Consider the following 18,869-nt stretch of genomic DNA (forward strand, 5'->3'; position numbering starts at 1 on the left):
AACCCTGTTCCAATTCGGACCCCCCATATTCTAATTTGGACAACCCTATATATTATCGTTTTTTGCTAAGGTAAAAATAAGCATAAAAATAAACTCAATGCGCGACAAATTACATTTTAATTCGAGTCAGAACTACCTCTGGTAAAATATGAATTTCATTAAAAAAACATAAATAAGTGCAATTTGCTGGTGAAGCTGGTTCAAAACTAGGTACAGTCAACTCTCCCTACTAGAACACATATTTTTAAAACTTTGGAGCTTTTTGTTATATTGACAAAATATATTCGAAAGGTCATTTCAATGTAGTAACATTTCAACACATTAAAACTTTGCATGAAACTATCGGCTTAAACAGTTGAACTTGTATGGGGCACTGAAACAGACAACATCGAGACTCAGGACATAAATTTGGAGAAGTATGGACTTTGATATAGGAGTCAAAATACCCTATATTGAAGGGACTGCGCTTTCTTTCGAGCTTGCGAGCAAAAACACAGAATACTGGATAAAGGAAAGATGACTGTATTTTCTTAGTACTAGTAAATGTTTTTATAGCGTATTGCCAAACTATTTTGGGTACAGCATGGCTGTTGTATTCAGGCCTGGATTGGGGGAGGGGGGGGGGGTTGCCGAGGGGGCAAATGCTAAGCCCCCCCCCCCCCCCCCCCCCCCCCCCCCCCGATGAAGGGGGCCCCCCGAGAAGTGAATACTGTTCAATGAATTATTTTTACATTAATGATTTAAGATTTTAAATTGAAAATATAAATCCGATACCATTTCTAACAGAGATATTATGACATGAGATTATGTTTTTTTTTAGTGAGTAGCTAATTCAATACTCTCTGATTAAAATCATCAAGGTTATATCAAAAACTTTGAAACTTTTCGCGGGTTAATAATAGCAAGCTGTCGCAACTTTTTGGAGAGAAACTGTCAAAATTACAGTGCTCTTTGTCCTGGAATGTTCTTGAAAAGACGAAGATACTCGACAATTTGTGGATTTTCCTGATTTCGCTATCACGATACTAAAGCAGCTATTCTATCTGAAATCCTACCGGAATTTCGATATTTCCATATTCTACTGTAGTCTTTTCCATTTGTATTTGTATATATTTGTATTAATATTTTCTTTGTTTACTTGTAATATATCAAATTTTATTAAAAGCTTAGAATTAACTACAGTTTTGACCCAAATCTACATATTTCGTTTGAATATAGCAATATTCACTAAGAGTTTAGAATATATCATAATTTTGGCCATAATCTACAGAATTTTTATACAATTATATTTTCCCCGATTCTTAAATTATTAGCTTATAGATTATCAAGGTAATTTTGCTATGGTCTTTGCAGGATTTCCGCTTGATAGGCTATTTACAGATACTACAGCATCATCTGCAAGTTATCTAAGTGTCCATAGTTCTTCCAAACTGTTGTTAATATCGGGAACATTAAAATAATAAAGCAAGTAACTAAGACTTTAGCCTTGGGCACTAGGCCATCCCTTATTTTTCGAAAATGCGAAATGTTTTTAGTTCGTTATTGTAAAGCGCTCGTTTTGGTAAGAAAAAAAAATCAGGTAAAATTTTGAAGTCCCTACGTGGACGCTAAGTAGTCCCCCAGAGGCCTTAAAGGTATCAGGTGTACATGAGCCCCGTGCGCAAATCGAGCTCGCTGCTCTAGTGCACGCTTCGTGACTACGTTTGTTTTCTTTGTAGTTGTTGATTTGATTGTCAGCGTGCACTGTATTAAAGATGTACAAAGTATAAAATATTATTATAGTAAGTAAGTTCCTGTCAATTTGTCAAATCAGGTAAAAATAACCTTATTTTTCTTTATTGTCAACATTTACCCTACTACGTGGTACTGGCCAAACTAATATCTTGTTTTAAACAATAAAAATCTATTTAACAAAGCTAGTTGATATAATATTCACAATTACAAAGGAAATAAACTTTTATTATGACTATCAACGCGCACAGGAGAATGTGTAACTAGTGGCTGTTTATACCCATGTAGCGTGCAATAGAGCAGCAAGCTCGATTTGCGCACGGGGTTCATGTACATGCTTTCCAAATATCTTATTTTCGTAATACTAAGCTTTCCCGATCATTTTGTACCAAGGGCCCCCGTAAAGAGATCTGACCCGGGCCCCCCGAAGCCCAAATCCGGCACTGGTTGTATTGATAGATATGCTTTTCAAATAGCTGATTTATTGGTTCCTTTAGTTTTTGGTGATCTATCGTATTTCTTAGATTTTTTTCGAAGCCAATTTCTTGGCCGCAACAGAAACAAAGGCACCATTGATCAATATTACAACTGCTGTGATTTTCTACCAAGTCGAGAAGACTTTCACAGGGTGGTGCTCGTGGAGTAGACTGAGTACACGTTGAAAATCAAGAGGTCCATATTGAACCATCTCAAAAGGTCCGGATTGGACCAACACACATTATGTGATGTTCGAGCTAGTTGAGCACAAACAGTGCAAAGACATATCAAAACCATTTGGTCAGCTGAAAGCTTAGGCTGTGGGGATTCCATTATAAAATAACACAGAAAGATTGGAGAATTACTGTCGCTTTAAGAAGCTTGGAAATAATTCAAACAGACGGTACACTAGAGCACTTCAAAACAACAAACTAATATAAAAATCAAACGAAATACTGAAAGGCGTCAAATGTATTGTGTTAGATCTAAGCCGGAAGGTGGGTGCAAAAACGATACACACGATCTTTACAATAGCCTCAGTATTGAGAAATGGATGGTCCGAATTAGAACAGCGTCCAAATTGGACCAGGCTCCCCTACTTTTAAAAGGGTTTGTCATGCTTGTGAAACATCTGAGAAGTCATTTCGTTTTGTTTGCATCGTATTTCATCAATATTTTTCAGCTTTGAATGGTTTCGAAAGCATATCCTCAAAAACAAGTTATTTCTGTTACAGTGTCACCCCGTCTATGGAGTGAGGTTGGGTAATTTTTCATTCACTTGCAATGCTGTTGTGCATACATGTTTTTCTTTTTTTTTTTTTGTACAGTTGTTGATGTATTATCAAAGTGCATACACACCAGATTTGAAGTTAATTGGAATTAAATTGCGATAGTTATTTAATAAATAATTCGTACATATCCTTTTTTTTGACCCATTCTCACCCCCAACGACGGTAGGTGACAAGAACAAATATTTAAAATTAGGCTCTGTAATGTAGCACTTACAAATTCTATTTAACAAAATGATAACAGATGTTCTATACTTGGCATTATTTTTTTCCATTTTGTATCGCTGCTTTTTACTTCGTTAATTTCATTTTATTCCATACCCTGCTACCCATAATCGAAAATTGAAGCCCGAAAGTCTTCTCTGACGTCAACTTACGCTTCGATTTACAACTTGAATTGCATGTTAAATAATCTGAATCGTGAGTTCATTGCTTCAACTATCCAGAATATTGTTGTACGGAAACTAATTTGGTTACATGATGAAATTGGCTCCGTAATAAGTGCTTTAATGGTGAAAATTCAGTGAATTTCGTTCAAATTAAACTTTATAGAATCCAAAACATCATGGCTGCGAAGAAATTATATGTTGCATTTCATTGTGTTGTAGTATTTGTGTTTTGCTCTCTACACCAAATCGTTTGTAGCGCACAACAGTGTCACAAGGGGAACAAGTTGCGTTGCACTAGTGAGTTCCTGAATGTATCATCTGCGTCGTTTTCTCCGAATCGCACATGATGTAGTGGCGTGAGTAGAAATAAGGGCGATGCCATAGTGAATGAGTCATGTGACGCATGCGCGTATGCGCAAAGCAAAGCAGAATATCAATAGGGAATCCTTTGAACACAACGCATTACTATGTAATCAGCATAAACCAGGCAGCTGAGCAAAGATGCCTTTTCATGCCCGCGGAATAAAGCTTATTCGTTAATGGCGCAAAGTTATCGTTACCTGCCGCTGTTCAAACAAGTGTCGACAAAAATCATCATACCACAGCTAAGTCCAATTTTATGTACTTGTATATTTGTAATTTTAATTGAGGGCGTACTAGGGTGATTATTGATATAATCGTTCCAGTTCATTGTTTCTTAAGGACGTGTTACTGTTTTCTTTTTAAATGCAAGCGAAAATTTTCTAGTTATACCGTACACACATGATTATTATGGAATATTCATTCATATTTTCTAAGATTAAAATTAATGCGTTATTTTTTGTGTTTATCTCTTTTCTGAACAGCAGATTTTTAAACACTTTTTTCATTATTAATATTTTCCGTAATTCTTAAGTTGTTTATTTTTGCGATTTTCATTATACCTAGTTGATAGATTGTATAGGAGTAGTGTGTGATCCTTTGACCGTGACGCTTGCTCCTGCCGGGGCTGGTAATGCGGTCAGAATCGATCATGTTACGTGTGTAATGTAGTGAAAATGTGTAGTATTTTGCGGTAAGCACAGTGCGGCGACGGGAGAAACAGCGTTACATCCTGGTAAATTCATTCTTTATTATTATTTACTCACCTATTACCCTATAAAATTAAATACGTGCCAGGGTCGAAAATTTAATTTTCGATTCGGGAAGTGTAAAAACATTTCAGATATCCATATGATATCTGGGTGTTTTTATGCGGGGCTTACTGTATATGAAAATGACCTCAGAATGTGTGTGTATTTACTGCCATTCTTGAAATGGGTCGTTGGAATTTCAGTAGAGCTATCACCTTTCATCTCCTGGGCTAAAATTGTCTGCAGATATAAAGATATCGAAGGGTATCAATAAATACATGCATACAATTTTCTTCCATAAAAGCACTGCCGGTCAGTGGGAGGTGGATTGTATACACACACACACACACACACATGATGAAATTGGCTCCGTAATGCCTTATAGCACTTGAGCCTATAAAAAATCAGTTAATTGTGAGGGGTTTTTGCGGCATGTAAGAGCAATGTGTCATTGGAAACATTTAAACGTGCCTGACGGTATTACAATGCCTAATTAATGTGTTGAAAATTAAAGTCTTTAATGGTTACACCTTCAAAAGGGGGTATCTCGATATTTTGTTGATCTTCTCATTCAAAACTCCACCTAGAAGTTACAAATAACTAAAAACACTAAATTTGAACCAAAGAACGGTTGATGGTATGTTTCTTCTGATAATCACGACAAATAAAAATTGTTTAAATATCTCAGATTTCCATTGAATTTTTAGACTTATACAATCAAAAGGGCGTAACTTCAAAACGGGCCCTACGATTTTTTTTAAATTTTGCCCAGACATGCAGCTTAGCTATAGAAAACGACTGGTGTGCACAGATTTGATGGAGATTTTTTTCTGATAATAACGGTCAGGGGAGCACCGTGTCAATACTTTCCATTGCTTAGTACTCAATGAATTTACGACCTTCGTTAAAGAAAAGTTTTGAAAATTGGATTAACGTTATAAACGATTTTGTAATACAATGCACATTGAAATGTTGAGGTGTATATGAATCTACAAAGACTTTCAAAACTGGGGTTCATCATCAAAACAAGGCATAAATTGTATAAGCAATTTGTGGCTTCATCAAATCTACTGACTCTATTGTCGTCAATTGCCTCCGGTTCAATGTTTATAATTGCAATCTACTGTGAATCAAAATGTATTAAAATACAATCAAAAATCAATTTATTCGCATACATTAAGATGCCATCAGAATATTTTGCTGCTCTTCGGTGGCAACGTTATTACACTTGAGATTCAAAAACGGAGAAGTAGTAGAGTCGTCATCACCATACAATATTTTCCGCGTAACATTTGTTGAAGGCCTGTTTTGAGCGGATCTCATAGGCCTTACGATTGCAGAGCTCGTAGGCCTTTGTCACAAGTCACGACCGACTTCTGCTATCGATTTCCCAACAATGGTTCTCATTACATAGCAACTGCGTAGCTTTACCGTTTCTATGCTCGTAATGTTCTGTGTTGTGGTTGGTATCTACAAAGGTACACTTTTCCGTACAAATATCAAAACCCACCCGTAATGTGATCTGCTCTGGCGAAAGGTGAACGAGTTGACAAGTCAGTCAATATCGGCATCATTTTTTTTGTGGTACAAATTTCCCCATGCAATATGTATGAGGGTGCCGTTTGAACGCCTGATTGGAACCGTCACTGATTGCCGACCGAAGCCGAGAAGGCAGCCTCGAATTCTCGCAAAATGTTTATTGGAATATGAGCACAACTCAGCAGCGTTCAGTTAACATATTTTTCCAGCATGTCGATTTCTCTCAATTGCATCGGCAGTGGGGTTGGTAGGTATACATAGTTGTAAGGCATAGTGGAGCACACTACATACTATACACAGCGAAGATCATGGGAATGGCTCGAAAGATAGAAAAAAAAAAGTTCAACGAGCATGAAGGCTTGATTTGACTATGTGATGCTGTTGCTGCTTTATTTCCGCTGACATGTGACATAAACATACATTTTTATTCAATTCAACTGACATCGGCGAAGATTGGAAGAGGTGGAACTCTCCCAGGCTGTGTTCAATGTAAGCACTAGCGGGTGAAATTATACTTTCTTCCATCCAGAGCACCATGAGACCTAATGAAAAATCGTTCAAAACTCTAAGTATTTTGAAAACTACCGTCATAGAACACGTTTCATTTGTGTTCGTACATGGAACGCGTGGTCAAGTTTGCTTTGGATTCATCCGAAATTGTAACAAAAGGGGTATATTTGATGAACATGGGAAACTGTTATATGCTTTCTTTAATTAATTATTGAATATAAAAGATTTTCTTGAAGTTTTCTCGACTATATCTTTTTGAAATAGGTACAGAAACACTTTAAGAAATTCTTCCAGAGCAATTTTTAGAAATTTACTCAAGATTTCTAAAATTGGTTTCAAGTTTGGTTCCTGTAGCGTTGGTTGAGACTTCCGAAAAAACAAAATATTACGAAACTCTGAGATGCTTTTGGATCATTTTTTATTTCTTGTAGAAAACTTAGGAGTCTTATATTATTTCTGAATTGTTGGTGGAGGCTTATTTCTTTTAAAAGATTATCAATGAAAATGAGACTATTGAAGGCCTTCCAGAAAGTCCTTAAATTGTTTCACATTGTTTCACTTACAGTCACTATACTATACTATATAGAGGTGAAAATGTGAAAACATTATCATAAAAAATATGCAAGCCATAGAATAATTAGATCAAAAGAAACAAAGTGAAGATAACTGGAAATACTCGGATTTTTTTTATGAACGTCATGAAAATGCTGGGCATGGCGTACCTAGCTGCGGCAACACACGTGAGCTGGGAACAGCTTTAATAGTGATGGGTGATTTGCAAAGGCGTGTATCGGGCGTAGAGAACACAGGCACAGAAGGTCAGGGCAGTGAAGGTGATGGCAACGTCAGCACAGCGAACAGTGGAAACCAACCAGCTCCCACGATGGGGGAAGTTACAGGTGCCATTCAATAGCCCAAGAACGACATGGCCACTGGCCAGGATGGTATCGGAGCCGATCTCATCAAGATGGGCCCGAAGAGGTTGGCCTCTTGTCTGCATCGGCTGATACTCTAGGAAACGGAACATCTACCGGAGGAATGGAAGCAAGGCATTACATGCCCTATCTACAAAAAGGGCGACAAACTGGAATGTGAAAATTACCGTTCAATCACTATCCTAAATGCCACCTACAAAGTGCTATTTCAGATTATCTTCTGTCATCAATCACCTATAGCATGAGTTCGTGGGAAATTATCAGGCAGGTTTCATCGATGGTCGCTCGACAATGGACCAGATCTTTTCCGTACGGCAAATCTTCCCGAAATGCCGTGAGTACCATGTCCCTATGCACCATCTGTTCATCGATTTCATTTGATAATTTAATATTGCGCTTGAAGGTGTCATGCGGAGAGCTGGACTTAACAGTTGAGGCACGATTTTCACGAGGTCCGGACAATTCGCTTCGCCAACGACAGGAATATTATTGGGAGAAAATTTGAAACGGTGGAAGATTTGCTCACGGATTTGCAGACGGAGATACCTTCTAGGTGGTGGATCTCGGATCCTTGCTGATGGCTGACAACAGTCGGGAAATATGAAGGCTCATCATTAGTGGAAGTCGTGCCTACTACGGGTTCCAGAAGAAACTGTGGTCAAGTAAGATTCACCCCAGCGTCAAATACACAATGAACAAAACGCTCATAAGACCGGTAGGCCTCTATGGGCATGAAACGTGGACTTTGCTCGTGGAAGATTTGCAAGTTCTTGGGGTTTACGAACGGCAGCGTGCACGTGAACGGTGTATGGCGGCATAGGATGATCCATGAGCTCGCTCAACTCTACGGTGGACCCAGTATCCAGAAGGTGGAAAAACTGGAAGGATACGCTGAGCAGCCTTGTAAAGATGATATTCGCTTCGAAGCCGGTCGGAACAAGAAGGCGTGGGGCGCAGCGAGCTAGGTTGATTGACCAGGTGCACCAGGACCTGGAGAGCGTCGGTCGAAGTCGACGATGGAAAGAAGCGAGTGAATTGGCGTAATAATGTTGTCTAGGTACCCTGCCCCCCTCCGAAGTGGACACTGGAGCAGTACACCCATATGTTTGATGTGTTAACCGACAAGTAGATCGGTCGAACGCCGCTAATTATCGGAGGAGACTTCAATGCTTGGGCCGTGGAGTGGGGTAGCAGACTGAGCAACGCGAGAGGATACAGTTTGCTGGAAGCTTTAGCGAAGCTCGATGTAAACGTTAAGCTGTGAAACGACGGTCTTGCTAGCACATTTCACAAAGACGGTAGGGAATCCATCATCAGCGAGCCCGTCGCTGATCACCAATATGAACTGGAGGGTTAGCGAAGAATACACACTTAGTGAGCATCGAGCGATCCGCTATAGAAGTTGTGCACTATGGCAGAGGAGGGATAGAGAAAGATTGTTTACGCCTAAACGTGAGCAACGACTGACAGCCGCCAGTCATCGAGAACGAATACCATGTTGCACAATCATTCGAAGTTAGCCCATCTGGCGTGCAACGACACGACGAGAAGACAACCAGATGGAAGAAGAAACAACAACGACCGGAAGAGTATAAAACCATCGCAGGTAGCGTTGCGCATATCAGTATTTAAAAAAAAAATCGGAGTGTAAACATCGGAAGAATAAAATGTCTAGTTAAGTGAATTTAAGTGCCTAGTTTCCTTTGGCGTCTTCCTTGAGTAGCAGACCATCCGACGAGGAGAGCTCCTGCAGTGTTTACAGTCCACCAGCGATCGAGTTGTTGGCTTCGACGGACTTGTGGACCCAATCCGTCCTTTTCAGGACAAGACGAGTTGTTTGTTCCCTCCCCCCACAAGCTCCCGAAAAGATCACTCGCCCTCCCCGGCTTCCCGCTTGAGCGGCACCTTCTCCTTTTCTGACGTGTTTCGTCATGTCGCAAGAGAGCATGGAAGTCCATCGTGCTTTTCGCGGAGCCTAGTACGGCCCTGACAAGGACCATTTCGTCGAAGGACCCAGATATATGTAGGCAGCGTTGCAGAAGTGTTTAGCGGAAGGCTGTTTCCCAGGCTGATAGAAGGTGGAAAAGCTGGTGCTGCTACCAAAACTGGGAGATACTGTTGAAGGATTTGTAGTGTCTCGCCCTTTACTGAAGTTGAAACGTTATGCGATAAGTGTTCGACCCCTAAAGATCAGAAACGTCATTGAGTTCGCGCGCTTACACAAGTGTTGTTGTAGTCTTGTGAGAGATAGTCGAGATTGAAATTCTTTGCGTTTAAAGTTAAGTTGTTTAACTTTGTTCTAGTCCGGTCTTTTCAAATATTTTCAAGTCAGAAACCGCAAGCGTTCTAAATCCGGACAAAATCATGCAGAACATGTGGCAGTATGACCACCTCCATTCCAGCACCTGGAATACAGTGAACAGGGGGATAACGCAGATTATGTCGTTGCTGCAAAGGAGATGGCGTGAAGTCCAGATAGCTCCAGGTCACGATCCGAACAGGCTATATCCTCCGTCGGGGACTAAAGTAAAGCGAGGCGTAGTAAAGCGGGCGTAGCGTAGTATCGGTAATAAGTCGTCGGGGTGCTTACAAATCGGAAGTCATCCTGCAACCGGAATTGCATAACCGACTCTTGCACTTGGCCGCCTAACGTTGAGTCGGAGAAGGCTGAGTCCAACACCGGGGTCTAGCTGAGTGATTCGCGAAACGGGCACAGGAGCAGTAGGGAAAGTTTTTTAGTGGTTAAGCACACCTAACGTGAGTCCCACACTGTGTCAACACACAACAAGCCAGGCTTTTGGAACTTTTCTGTACCTTACCATAAATTAAAAAAGCGTGTCCAATCAATCCAATCAATGCATAAGACATGTCCCTGCATCATAAATTTCACAAGAACACTTGTGAAATTTATGATGCAGGATGAACACATCGAATAATTTAATTAACGACCTTCTTTCCAAATTTATAGACACACAGGTTATTTGGACAACACTATGAATTCGGGTTTCGTCACTTGAAAACAAAGCTCAAATATCAACGCGGAACACTCTAGGTAGTTTGGTTGTGCCTAACCCACATGCTATGCTATGCTAGTCAGCAATATGGCAAGCAAATATAAAAAGGTTCATGTCGCAAGTGTTGGTTAATCGGTTAACCAAAACATCTGTTCCAACGTCTACTCAAAGACGATTGGCTATTTGTATTTTTGTCAAGTGTATCCAAGCTCCTCCCATCCGTGTAGACTTAAGCTTGAGTGTAGAATTTAAGGTTTGATGTAAGTTAAAAGAAAGTTACAATACAGATTGATTTGGATCATGTACAGAAACGGATGTGTTTCAATTAGATATCACCACATATAGTTTATCTGTAACCGATTCTAGTCGGCGCGCCATATGCGCTGCAATTCTTGCATTATGTGAGTGTCTCACCGGGAGAAGTGCCCGGAAGGGGGAGTCTAAGTACGTCATCGTACATCGCATTCCATGACATCGGGTCCAAAATTGAACCTTTAGGTACTCCCGTGGTAATTCGAACGCTTTTCTGCCCTCCTCTGTGTCATACAATAGAATCCTATATTGACAATAGCTTTCTAGAAGCTTTCATTACTGTCCGGTATCTTGAGGCGGTAGAGCGCATGTGCTATTGCTTCCCAGCTTGCGCTGTTGAACGCATTCTTCACATCCAGAGTGATAACCGCGCAGTAACGGATGCCGCTTCTTTTATGCTCGATTGCACCTCAGCTAACTGAAAGACCGACTAGATTGCGTCCAGATTAGATTTACCTTCCCTGAATCCAAACTGGTTTTTGGATAGGCCGTCGACAGCTTCCGTATATGGTGCTAGCCTGTTGAGAATCAACCTCTCCAATAACTTGCCCGTTGTATCTATTAGACAGATAGGTCTATACGCCGACGGTCCTGGTGGTTTCTCCGCCTTTAGTAGTAGCACCAATTTCTGTCGCTTCCATACATTCGGGAAGATTTCTTGATCAACGCAGCGTTGCATCGTGGTTCATGTCCGGATCCATATCTACGCTTTTAATGCAACATTCGGGATACCATCGGGTCCCGGTGCCTTGTTTGACGCGAATTGTTTCAGGACTTCTGCCAGCTCTTCGTTTGTCTCGCCAATTCTTCTCCTTCATTTGGAGCATACGGCGCTGGGGGCTATGGGCTTATGGGATGGTGCGGGAATAGTACATCGATTATCGATAGCAGCAACACGGGCGACTTCTCTTGGGGCGCTATAGCACCTTTGGTCTTAATCATTACCAGGGAGGGAGGCACCGATATTACACACTAAATATGACACAAAGGCATTTCGAACTGCAAGAAAACTCCAGCTTGCCAACGACAATCAAGGCCGACTTGATGAAAATCGTTAGTTTTCTTTTGTTGTGTTCCTTCGATCGTTCTGGATAAACGGTCAAAGTTTTCTATGCATTTCATTTTCGTTTTTATTGGAAAAAGTAAAATTATGCGTATTTGAATACTTTATATTCAATGAGAATAAAAGGTGCTATTATGACATTACTTTTGAATAAGCATGAATAGCTTTTCAATCGATTTGTTTTTGTTACATTTGATAAAATGCAAAGATATGTTTTAATCAATTACGCGCTTCAATCATGTTTGTTCATTGTTTTAGATCTGGGCTCACAGTGACATTTCGTGACAGCAGAATCTCGGCTCACCTTGACGTACATAAATTTCGTATCGGTTTCTCCCTCTCAGGCCATTACCACTCTGTAGTCGTCACCCCATGGACTAGAATTGGCACTCTCGCATATACTATCAAAGCATGCCCGTTTTCGACTCTTGATTTCCTCTTTGAGAGTCAACTTTGCCTCTCTGAATGCTGCACCGCGTTCTTCTCTTTGTGCTTCTGTGCGTGCGCATTGCATTCTTCGTCTAGCCCGAAGGCAGATTGATCGAAGATTTGCAATTGATTCGCACCACCAGTACACCGGCGGCCTGTTCTCTCTAGGAGGGTCTTTTCTCGACATGGAAGCATCACACGCTCGTGATATCACAGCAACTAGCTCTTCCCCGTTTAGGTTCAGAGTGTTCCGTTCACGCCTCAGGGCTTCAGTGCATACTGCGTACACGGCATAAAAATTAACAAGGCAGTCTCTTTACTGATGTAAATATCAAGTTTAATTGTAAACATGTGACGTCACTCCTATCGTACCATATACCTTCCGGACCACTAGATCATTTTTTTCGAAAATTTGTTCGAGGTGGATAGGAATGACGTCGTCAAGTAGCTGTCAGTTTTCGGAATATATCACCTTCTTAATTTTAGTACAGCGTGACTGCGTATAACCGTCATCAACGCGCCATTTCATGGTACCTAAAAGGTTAGGACTACAAAACGTCACATCGATACTCGATTCTGCACCATTTCTGCGGAAGGTACTCGCTGTACAAATTTGCCAATTCTACATTTAATGTGGCCAGGGATTCCAACAATAGCTGGCCTCTTTGGTTGGTGCAGCGGCTACCGACACCACTGCCCATTAGTGTGGGACAAAATTTAGATTTTCGCTCCAGACCACTTTTTAGATTGCATTTGGGTCCCATAACAACTGTGCAAAATTGCAAGCATGTATGGGATTTACCATGGGAAAACTTATTTTTGCAACGAAAAATCGCCAGAGGTCACTCATTGACCTCTATAAAAATTCTGAACACAGACCTCGATAGGTATTTTTACGATGAAGAATATTGCCGAAGACCGCGAAACAATCCGACACTAAGTTTTCCCATAGTAAATCCCATACAAACTTTGAACGGCTGGCGCTAAAATATAGTTTCTCCGATCGAGCTGAAATTGTGCACAGTTGTTATGGGACCTAAATGCAATTCAAAAAGTAGACTGGAGCGAGAATCTAAATTTTTCATATAACCGTGTCCCAGGCTACTGCCCATGCATTAAAGTCACCAGCTATCACTACTGGCTGCCGATTAGCTAGTTCGGCTATCATCCTGTCAACCATGTGGGAAAATTCCTCAATCGACCACCTTGGGGGCGCGTAACAACTGTAATAGTACACGCCGTTGATTTTTGCTATCGCAAAATCGTCATTTGAGATAGAGACTACTTCTAGGATTGGGTATCGTCCTGTCGTCCCTATATCTGCTAGCTGTTGAGAACTATCCGCCACCCAGTTCCCATTGTTGGCTGGTATGCGGTATGGGTCCGATAGTAACACCACGTCAGTGTTGGTGACGTGAGCCCATATAGGCATCAACATTCTTCACAATACTTCGAAAACTTACTTGTTACGCTTGTAGACCTAAAGGCCTATACGAAAATGAATGTTTGTATAATCTTGAACGGTCGTTGAACTTAAAACTGGACAGAATCGATTTTTATTTATTGAAACATTTGGATATTATTTATTTTCATAAGTTTAATTATTATACTCTCCTTATAAGGCATGAACAAAATTCACAAAATTAATCTTTTATAGGTGGATCCAGCATTTCTCGTCGACATGATTGATAGTAGCTAAATTGGTTGCAAACACAGTTGATACCTTGTCCTATTGGTACAATTGAGTTTGGTTTGCTACATGTTTCACCCAACGGTTTTCCTTTTATTGCTTGGGGAAGTGAATCTGATGGGATATTATGAAACACAATTATTACAGATTATGCTCGAGTATGATGCTCGATGACCTACAAGTTACACTAAGCAGAACAAGCAGAACTCCGAGCAGAATGGTGGCAACCTGTTTCATCTTTCACAGTTGTTTTACGTGCACTGATCCTTAGTCCACTAGAAAGCGAATCCACTCGGTAGAGACATTATATGAAATCTGATTTGAAAGGCATGCAAACTGATTACGGCCATGTACTCAACCACATCAAATCAAATTTAATTTGCTTAATGCTTGTTAATCGTCTGGCGATTTGAAAGAGCGATAAAACATGATGGCAGTTTTAACGACTCACCATTTAGTTGTCTGAAACGATGTTCCAAGTAACGTATTTGCCAACTCTCCTAATTATTGTGCTATTTTTCCTAGCAGGTAAATACCTAGATGCACGTATAAGAGCGTTAATTTGGTGACATTAGCAATTTCAATTACTTATAGTGCCATCATATACCGCAAAAAAGCTGGCATTGCGTCTAGATGGGTTACCTTGTACGGATTTGGACCAGCAGTTCGATCAGGATGGAAACACTTGTTTTTGTTCTTCGTATGGCATCACCCTCTATTGCCAGCCCGAAATTGAAACCGTATTGAAGTGAATTAATCGTGTACAATTGTCCCTTCGTTCTAAGTCATCTGATGGTACACAATTTCCTAGCCACGTGCTTACTCCCCCAATAATGTAATTAAGAATGTTTAAAATTAATCCTTATGAAATCCTTCGCGAAATTTCTAGCAAAAAAACATTCCCATCATATACACACCGTATCCAATGTACTCTGATACATATCCGATGCACAATTATTTCACACTAGTCTAACTGAAAACATTTTGATATTGTTTGAAATATATACCACACTTTCCACAATTTATGTTAAGCGGTGCACTCATAATCATAGCCAAATTCAATCTGGGACCATGTTCTTGTATTACTGTACATAGTAGTTTGATTATCTAATTTCAAATCTTAAAAATGTAAAGAATTTTAATAATGTTTGAAATCAACTCTATTAATACTAACGAACTAATTATTTCAACAATTGAAATGTCTAAGATCAATCTATGAAAATGTGAAACATAATTGCATTGTATAAAAATAACATTGAAATGAACTAAAATTAACTCTTAAAAGCAAAAAAAGAAGGTTTGTATCATCCCTTCCGTCGACTCACTAACAACCACGCCTATGATTCATGAGCAAGCAGTTCCACATTTATTTCGCACACATCCATGTTGAAAATATGGCAAACATATAATAAACCATTCTGATGCAGCGTCCCTATCAATCTCCCTCGAACCCCCTTCAGGTAGAGTAGAAAATGAAAAATGTTATCCTCGTCAAATGTTACCTTGTTTATAAAACCACTAAATTACGGACCAAACGAGATTAGCTTTTCCACTCGAGCGTGGCAAAAATAGTTTTCCACAGAGCATTCCTGTCTCGTTTGATGAGAGCATAGTAAAATACCGTCCGTTGCATTCTGCGTTAGTAAGGAGATAACCGTTGGTCTCCCTGTCTAGCACCAAGAACCTGACTGCACTCTGGTTTGACCATCACAGATCGCATCTTGCGTACCTATCTACTGGCTGCAAGGTGCTCCCCAGACCGTTTATCTTCAGAAAAAAATATTTAACGAGTTTTCAACAGGACAATTGTTTTGGAACAATAGGGTTGCAGACCAGGTGGTTGGGTGACAAAAAGTCGAAAGGAGAAAATAGGAAGGAAACGCAAATTTCTTGGAAGTATAATTCTCTTTCAAAATAATATATAATTCGACATATTGTCCTTTCGACTAGAGTCAATGAATAAAGAGTTGCGCGAAGAGTGAAACCATATCTGCCTATCGAACTGTCAAACGTAGGTAGAACAACAAAACAGATAGGGTTTTTTTTTATTTTTAGCATTCAACATTTGGCCTTTCAAAAGTTTGTTTCAAAATCATTGTCGGAATAGTTATTATACATAGGTTTTCACAGAAGACACATTTAACAAAATTTATATTTTTCCTACTTTTTGACGCTCTTATCTCTCGAATGTTCAAGGCAAACTTATACAAGAAGATTCTTCTCTTAACAATTTCATGGACTTAAAAGAGCATCTGAGAGAAATTCTCCGAAAAAATATAAGAACTGGTAAGAAACTTTGCGTTTGTATCGACTATTTGGAAGAGTTGCTCGTTGTCACTATCAACGCTTAAAATTTTCTGATTTTTCTGGCCGACTGCGATATAATTCGGATTATTATATATCACATCAACATCATGCTGTATTGCTGTGTGCGTTTGAAGTGCTAATATCAAATGCGGGAACAGCAAACGCGGTAAGATTTTTCACAAGGAAGGCGAAGTCAAAAATGATTTTCTTTGCTGGGTTGGCGGTGATATCGATCATGGTTGCTAAGTATCCTTTGATTAGTTTATGTTACCGCGTTTAAAGCTCAGTTAGACATATTTAGCACCTCAAACGCAATCAGCAATATACTCCATCAATGCACAGATGGCGATAGACTATGGATATAACTGATGGGTGACGTTTAGCCATAAATTAAGCAAATCAAATCTCTATTCGTGATCTCTATCGTGATCACTCATTCAGCAGTGATTATGATCTAGAGTGCGATGTCGCATCACTGCTGTTGGTTGTCAAATCAAAGTGATATTGATAGCTTGCAAGTGATATTGATAGTTTTAGTGCATCAGCTATCAGCTGATATGACTGATATTGAGCAACTCTGCTATTTGGACGGTGAAAACTGGATCACTTGCACAAGTGTTCGTCATGTTTTAATTTCAGTTTTTGAATTCGTCACTGATTTGCTATGGAGAGTGGCGAATAAAGGAACACCATTGCGAAATAGGGTACAATGGAGCTAAAACTTGGAGCTTTTCGGAGTTTAGAACAAAAATTATTAACAAAATTTTGAGTTATAGCTGCTTTTATGCATAACCATTTGAAGAATTGTTTTCAAATAGAATAATTTGGCATTCTTAAACTATTCTTCTTCTTCTTGGAGAGAAACGCTCTAAGCCAAACTATGCAATATGGTCTTCCGAACATTTAGGGGGAATGGTCTTCCGGGATCTGCGATCCGAACACTTGATTTTGAGCCATCCAGCTTAGCACATATCATCCTAATTAGTTTCGCCGGAAAACCATGTTCAGACATTATCTGCTACAGCACATTTCTTTTCACTGAGTTGCCGGGTCTATTCCCGTAAAATCAATCCGTTTGCTCTTCTTTTGCCTTTCTTGGCTGGTGAAGAGTCTTCGATAGGCCACCTAACCAGGGTTGTGCTACCTACATCCTGCTAGAGAAGCTGACACGATACAGCATTGTCCGATTGTTCTTTACAGGATGACCACGGTTATAGCCATCACAACCATCCACCTTTATCAGGGCTTTGGATTTGTAGCTCTGGTTCTCAATAGCTTCAAGTTCTTTCGGACTGGTGAGCCGTCATGCGCTAGCGGTGTTAACATTGCACTCGAGGGTGCTATTAGGAATTCTGGCGTGCAGAGAGATGGCACTGTTATCACAAGGTTGCACATGCTCCTTGGCTTTGCGGACGATATAGACCTAATTGGAATCGATCGCAGGTCAGTGGAAGAGGCCTTCGTGCCTCTAAAGAGGGAGTCAGCGACGGTAGGCCTGACCATTGATTCTACCAAAATGAAGTACATGGTTGCAGATAAAGATAGAATCAGGCTTGGTGGTGTAGGTGCTGAGGTAGTACTTGATGGAGATGTGTTTGAAGTTGTTGAGAATTTGTTTACCTTGGATTACTTGTGACATGTGACAACGACGTTTCCCGCGAAGTGAAAAGACGTGTTGCGGCTACGAATAGGACCTTTTATGGACTACGTAACCAACTTAGGTCCCGCAGCTTTATTTATTTATAATATTACACCAACAGACAACAATTGTCCCAATGATGCCTTAACCTAAACATATTTTTTTCACAATAAAAAATATAACTCATAAGGATATCACTAATCGTCATTTAAATTGGAAAATAGTACACAGAAATTACGACGAACAGTTTCACGAGACAAAATAAAATCAAACACAGAAATGGCCCTTTTGAACGTCCGTTGCATGCCTATTATTGCGCTGTGCTGTCCGTAATTAGTGCATTGGAAAGGTAATCTTAATAACGAATTATTTCGAAGCGTTCTAGGACGAACTTTCAAGTTCACCGCCCCTAGAATATCTAGGCATCAATCCGGCCTTGTAAAGTATCAGCTACAAATAGAGCTCTCGAAACGTCCTTTCGCACTTGAAGTGAGTCGATATGTATTATTCGACATCGACTTTCATAGCTCGGTAGATAGAATGGATCACGCCAAGGAAGTCGACCAAGAGCGAACCGTATGAAGCGACGTTGTACTGATTCGATCCTATCTATTACATTTTGATAGTAAGGATGCCATACGACCGAGCAGTATTCGAGATTGGATCGAACTAGCGAGCAGTACAACGATTTAACACAATAAACATTCGTGAAGTCTTTTGCGTAGCGAAAGATAAACCCTAACGTACGCGATGCCTTCTCTACGACATATGAAACACGCCGTTTGAACGTTAGCTGGTTGTCTAGAACTACACCTAGATCCTTTGCATAATTGTTATTTTATTTAGATGGTGTTACATCAATTAATTTGATAAAACCTCGTTAACGATGTTAGGCCAATTTACTCCGTCCACGGCTGCGTCTCTCTAACTTCGA

The 18,869-nt window shown here is 40.0% G+C and overlaps 2 long non-coding RNA genes across 2 annotated transcripts; one reads left to right on the forward strand and one right to left on the reverse strand.

Annotated features, from left to right (window-relative positions):
- Positions 1–13,826: 13,826 nt before the first annotated feature.
- LOC110678800 lies at positions 13,827–14,298 on the reverse strand. The gene is made up of 2 exons (XR_002501949.1): positions 14,169–14,298; positions 13,827–14,103 (listed from the first exon to the last, which is right to left on the reverse strand). It is a non-coding gene; the product is annotated as an uncharacterized LOC110678800 (long non-coding RNA).
- Positions 14,299–14,421: 123 nt separating this feature from the next.
- LOC110679244 lies at positions 14,422–15,428 on the forward strand. Its single transcript, XR_002502328.1, has 2 exons — positions 14,422–14,517; positions 14,584–15,428. It is a non-coding gene; the product is annotated as an uncharacterized LOC110679244 (long non-coding RNA).
- The last annotated feature ends 3,441 nt before the right edge of the window (positions 15,429–18,869 follow it).

Source organism: Aedes aegypti, chromosome 3 (genome assembly GCF_002204515.2).
Source record: "Aedes aegypti strain LVP_AGWG chromosome 3, AaegL5.0 Primary Assembly, whole genome shotgun sequence".
NCBI classification, from domain to species: domain Eukaryota; kingdom Metazoa; phylum Arthropoda; class Insecta; order Diptera; family Culicidae; genus Aedes; species Aedes aegypti.